Source organism: Carassius carassius, chromosome 35 (assembly GCF_963082965.1).
Source record: "Carassius carassius chromosome 35, fCarCar2.1, whole genome shotgun sequence".
In the NCBI taxonomy this organism is placed as follows: domain Eukaryota; kingdom Metazoa; phylum Chordata; class Actinopteri; order Cypriniformes; family Cyprinidae; genus Carassius; species Carassius carassius.
In genome coordinates, this window is record NC_081789.1 from 5,839,170 (window position 1) to 5,846,156 (window position 6,987).

Below are 6,987 nucleotides of genomic sequence, written 5' to 3' on the forward strand. Positions count from 1 at the left end.
TGAGTGCACTTGCGCCGTGTGCTTTACACTTTGGTTTAGATTGTTAAAAAAGGGCCCTATGGGTCAAACTAGTCTTCAGTCATTACCACACATCAGAAATATTCATCAGATATACCCGGTTAAAGCGTTCTTCAATTTGCTGAATTATTGCAGCCACAATCACAACAGAATATACACAAACATTTAATTAATAAAATTCTGCAATGAAAGTAAAAGGCAAATAGCAATACTTTGTGGGAAAATGGTACAATCTAATAAGAAGGCTAAATTACATATAAAGGAGGTGTGTTTGCCTGCTTAATTTAAATATGGTGCAGCACTTCGCACTTGTATTGTAGGGTGTAAGGTCTTGCACTGAAATAATGTGTACAAAAATGGCACAATTATAAATGTAATGCAATAATGAATTCATTGTATATTTGTTTACCTGTTTTGCCCAGATGTCATCTCTGCCTGCTTTGTATCCAGAGAGCAACTTTATGAAAGTGCTCAGCACTCTGAAACATTTCAAGATACATTTTGTACTATGGTAAGTCACCTTATTTCACCTTTTTAAAGAACAAAAGTCAAAGCAACTTGAGGAGAGTAAGGAAACAGGAGCCAGGACTTCCAAGGGAAGAAAGGAGACCTGAGCTAATTTACAAGGCTGTGAGTGGGTTGAAGTTTCAATTTAACCTTTGCAGGGCAAAGCATGCAGAGGAAAAAAAGCAGAAGAAAGACTCATTTTAAGACAGCATTACAGTGACAACAAATGATCTTTAAGCTATCAAAATAAGAAAAATCAATCCAAACATATATATATATATATATATATATATATATATATATATATATATATATATGCACATTAAGAAGTTAACAATGGCACTTGACACAAAACGTTTTGCAAGTTTTTCATTTTACTCCAAGTATACTATATTTAACCGGTTGTACTACAGTATTATTATTAATAATAATATATTAATTCGCCATGCTACTGCAGAAATGATCAATGGTTTCCCAAAGTCACTCATCATCATTGAATCAAAAAAAATGTAACTAATGTTTACCTGAAACTTTAGATGCAAATCAAAGCACATCCCTATGAAGTCTCATTGTGACAAAGCCATGTATTAAAACAAGGTACATGTACAAGCACACATTCAAAGCACTGAATTACAGCCAATCCCACACCTGAAGGTATAAGCAAATCACTCAAATTTGGTTATCTAGCCCTGCCCTTACTAAGTTCATCGAAGACATTAAAAAGAAATGCATTTAACATAACTAATACAACTCAAATCCAATAAAGCCAGTTTCACAGTTAGCTCTACTGTTTGTCTTTTGTAAAAACAGATTATTATCATTTTTTTCCTCTATTAGCAAAGAACTGCAATGTGTTTAACTAATACTGTGGTGTCCCTAATTCTGCAAAAAACCTAGAAACACCTGCTTTTAGATCCAAACATTAAGCAAAAGGTAAAAGCCAACACTATGCAAGTAAATTAACTTCAACTTACAGTTCACTGTTGCTTTTACATGCTCAGGTATCAATCAGTCATAGCCTCCCATTGCAGCTAGAGGAAGGAGACTGTGCTAGTTCCTGCCTACAGTTGGGTTATCTCTTTGTATTATGTATTATTCATCAACAAAAAGTAACACAATATTGTAATAACATGCTTGGCTTCTGACGGTTGCTCTAATATCAGCTCCATGTTGCTGCTAGGCAGAGGTGACCTATGGAAGAAGGCATGCAATATCACTTGCAGATGACAGATTAAAACAGGCAGATGTTTGGACACTCATACTGTAATGGGGCATGACACCAGACATCAGGCTATATAACAGTGTGATAGAGTTTCTACCTACAGTGCAGGCACTAGATAAGAGACCGTTTGATTTCTTTGAGGTTATGCTGTTGTTCTGGTCTGACTCAACCTACAATGACTCTAAGAGTGCAACAGATTGACTGTGATTGCTACTACATCCAAGCCTGCACTGCTGAAAATATTTAATGATTTCTCTATCTTAGAGAGACATCTAGTGTCTTCACTTCTGGCAATGACAGCACCATTACCAAGCAGACAGGGTTATTTCAGTATCAGTATGGTAAGTACCGATATATTTAGTTGCTGCATTTGTAGCGTTTTATTTGTACCATGTCACAGAACTTTTTTGCCAAAAGGATGTTTTTGAAAGCTAAAGTAATAAAAAGTATCCAGACTACTTGTCCTTTGTAGGGTTGCCTGACCCAGAGTCTCGGGCTGAAAGAAGCGAAACAATCTGTATGGGTGGATGGCCAGCCCATCACATGGTTAACACACACGAATGTACACAGTTATCTCTTCTGCATGTTTTTGGATTATTGGGTAAACGAGAGCAGAAACATGCAATCTTCACACAGCAAGGATCCTAACATGATCAAGGTCCTGAAAAGTAGTAAGGACATCGTTAAAACAATCCATGTGACATAAGTGGTTCAAACGTAATTTTACGAAGCTACAAGAATACTTTTTTTTTTGTGCAAAGAAAACAAAAATAATGATACGTTACACGGATACGTTAAGTTACGCTTTAATCTGAACATAAACAATGTATAGATTCAAGATGTTTTATTCTTCACATAAACATACATCACATACGCAATTATATATAGAGCATATATAACCAGCAGTGAAATGTGAGTCACGTTTATACATTGCATACGTTCACATTGCATGTTTATACATTATACACATTTATACATTGCATACGTTCTGGTCACATAGCAGGCCATTTAGTTACAGTATAGTTACAACTATTATGAATCAAATAGTTTAAATGCTGCCTTTGCTGATACTGCTTTTACTTAACTTTATTTACATACTATGTGATCTTGAAAGAATCCAAAAGTAATCAGAATACATTGAGGTACTTGGATTACATTATTGAATACTTTTTTTTTCATTAAGTAATATGTAATTGCAATGGAATATGTTTTTAAAATATTCCTCCCAAATCTGGTGTTTAGTTATTGGCAAAAGTCACAAAGTCCCACCAGCAATTCTTTAACATTCAAGCCACTATTATAAGCTGCAGTGTAAACAGCAAATTTCGAGACTAACACATTCAAGTAAATGCAGTTGTCAGTCCCAAACTCTGACAGTGTGAATGTTTTATGATCTACTTATTTTAGGTTTTACAGCCTAATGTCATTGGAGAACACTGAACTTTTTATAATATAGTGTTTAAGAAAACCGTGTATATGTTGGAGCCTATATATGATTTAACAAACCCAGAAATAAAAACACTGATGTAGCATGCACTTTTTAATTTTAAAAGAATCACCTCAAGAACTCTAGACTGCTAAAACTACTTCTTTACAGTATATGATGATGGTTCTTTGCTGAACCAAAGGTGTTGCAAAGGCCCAATTTAGACCTATAATAATTTACCGGTTCATAGACTAGTTACGTGCCACATACAAATCCAAGCCATCAATCCATTCTACCCTTCTCTGCATCAATCAACACTGACTTCCTTCCTCTCTTTGCTTGAGTGGATGTCCAGTAAGTTACAGCATTCAACTCCCATTATAATTCCCAATTATTGGCAAGCATAGACAAGCATCTTTTTCTCTGTCAATCAATTTCAGCAGCCTTTCACACTTCACTGGTGACAACACTCCCCAACAGGGGCTGCTGCCCAACCTCTATGCGCCTGTTTATCTGTGTGTCCTGCAGAGACAGAGCATTATACTTGAAGAGCTGCAGAAAGCTGAAATATTCATGGCTGCTTCCCTGTTTCTCTTGTTTGTTATGAAGCTCCTGTGGTGTTCATTAGGTCCCTCCCTTGCCCGAGGTTCAGTTTTCAAGCCGGAGGAGACGGCAGATGCCATGTTGCTCACTTGCTGCGTGCACCCTACAAAGAATCTGTCAGAAGATGCCGCTACCTCTTCCTGTGTACCTTCATCATCTCTTTTTACCCTCCCTGTCACTTTCCTTCCTTCGCTTTCTGTGTTTAGCACTTTCCCTCATGTGACTAGCCCAGGAAAACATCATAATTCGAAGCAGTGAGAAAAAGCCAGCACTGATGTTTCAACCTCTAGAAAGAGGACTATCAATCACAGGCTGATGGGAGGACCAGAGGCAATCAATAACTCTGTATGAAGTCATTCAAGTCTCGGCCCATGAGGAGGCCCCTCGTCATGCATCACACTGACACATCCCCGCCCCCCCTTCAGGTCTCCCTGGCCTCTGACCGCCTTCATTTCCAAAGGGGTCCAATTTGATCAGGCTCCTTAAGTGGTGCTACCTCAACTGGATCTCCCGGGCTTGAGTTACCACAGCTAAAGTGCCTCATTTCCTGCTCTGTTGGGTTACAAATGGTGCGGTCCAACCCACAGGCGGAGACCCAGCAGTGGCCGTAATGACCTCATGATTAGTGTGGGCACTGGGCCCACAACCTACTTGGACTGAATCTCTGTACAAAGGCCGGCCCCCCATTTCAGACAATGAGCCAGACAGACACATTACCTGTTCTGGCCTCTTATTCAAAGTGAAAAAGCACAGTCTCTATGATTCACCAACCCCCCAAAAAATACTAATGCATTATGGTGGTGGTAGTGTGCTGCTGTACAGTTGCTAAAGTGTTCTGAATGTTTTGAGAGTGCAGCTATGCAGATGTTTGAGTGTTATGGGTGATTGCAAGGGCGTTTCTGAAGTTGTGGCAAAAAGCTGTCACTGGGGGCGGTACCTTTTCAAAAGTACACTTTTGTACCTTATTTAGCCATGAAGGGTGCATAATAAAACCTTAAAGGTATATATTCTTTGGTTTATTACCTTTTGAAAGGGTACCACTTTTGAACCTTTTTTGAGAGTGTAGGTAAAAAAAAAGTCTCTCTATCTGAATATGCTTATGTAAAAAGCAACATGTTCAGTATGTCCAAATGCACAGTATTCATTTAATAGTAAGATCCTGAAATGTGCATCTGTATCCAGTAAATACTCTCAATTTGGATCACTCTTGCGAATATTCTGGTTTATATGGCAGTTAAATACTTGGGGGTTTGTTCCAATCAATAATCCTAATTTTAAGATTGTAAACACTACACATATTAATACTTATTGAGACCTTGAAAAAAGTGGAATAACTGCACTTAGTCTGATGAACTGCCCCATTAATAAGCTACTCAATGCAATGCTTGGCTGTGACCAGCTGTTAGTAACAATAAAAGCAAAGGTACTGAGTGAATACCAAAAATCAACCAGCCCAGCATTGAGCAACATTCTGCATTGTATCAATGATTATAATCTATTGGTGATCCTTTGCCTTTTGTAATTAAACAGATTTTGCAGGTTGCATTGCCAAACGTGTGAAATTATCAGCAAGACCCTGTCAAAGCAGGTTATAAAGATATGAAGATGAATTAAAGACTTTAATTAATCAATCCAGAGAAACAGAAGTCATACGTTCTCCATTGGACTGTGGGGCTGATGCCTTAGGCATATGTTCGACTTACATTTGCGGTTCATCATCTCTCTCTGAACATTATTCACTCACTGTTTGACATTTTATGCTTGCCATTTCCTTACAATGACAATAAAGATCATAATGAGGAAAAAAGGCCATGCCGACAGATGCCTAATGCAAGATGCTCATGGTTATTAAGATATGAAATAGGGCTCATTAATGCTCAGACTCATGCAGTACATTATGTCCCCTTCATGTATGACTTGATAAATGTACCAGATAAAACATTAAATTATATAACACTAATATAATAATATAATATAATAATATAATAAATATAGTTTGTAAAGATGGAAATCAAATTTATCTATTTAGTGCAACAAATAAAGGATATTTACTTATTAATAGCAATACATTTTTGTTAAAAGGAAACAACAGTACATTCATTAGTATCTACAGATAAGTTGCAAAGGTCCAGAGGAACAAAACAGGATCGACCAGTATAATCATACTTCATTTTCATTAAACAATTTATGGACTGCATTTTTGATTATGAAAAATCAGTGTCTATTTATGCATAAGGGAAAAAGCTGACCTTTGTCTCCTCATGCATCGTTTGTGTAAACTATTAGCTTCAACAGCAGAAGACACACAGCTGTCTCTTCATATTCGTCTCATCATTTTATTGTTTTTTCTTAGCTTCTTTCCACAATCAGTGCATCACAGCTGGAGATCTAGTGTATTTACACAGTCATCGTGATTGTTTCCATACACACTTGAGTCTGGGCTGTTGTGAGGCAGGTGTTGATTCAAATGGCTTTGCCTCAGGGTGACAATCATGTCAAATTCATCAAATCCCCCAAAACTGAAGGGCCAGCCAAGGTTAATTTACTCATCAAAATCCAGATTTGACTTTTTGTGGTTTTCTAATAACTGAACAGTTTTTTTTTTAAATAAATTGAATGTATTGTAAAAATAAAAAAATAAATATGAATAGCAAGCCTTAGCAATCTAACAATTTGTCTTTACTTTAGAAAAACAGCTCTACACAAGCATTTGAGTTATGCACTAAATAATTGCTTGTCATTTCAGAGTAGCGATACTAATTGAGATGTGTCGGGTACAATGCAAAAGGAATGACATGTAATTCAGTATATACGACAGCAGAAATGCATGAGGAACAGTTTGTCTAACACACATTTCCTGTAGCATGATGACTTCAATTGCTTATCACTGTATGTACAGCTGTATCAGAGATTGGCTTCATGTCTTTCCAAAAACAAAAACAAAACAAAAAAAAAACACAAAAAACACTATAATTAGTATTTCATTCCTCCTACCCATTTCACTCACTTCCAATTTCAATTAACCTCACAAGGTTGTGAAATCCTACAAAAACAAATTTACTATTCATAACAAGAACAGTGGACAATGCAGTGAAAAAAGAGAGAGAGGGGGCAATGAAATAATGTAAATTTAACCTGATTAAAGAGAAAACATAATAAATGAGATATTAATAAGATATGAGGTCTCAAAATGTGTTTAAAAGTGCCAAAT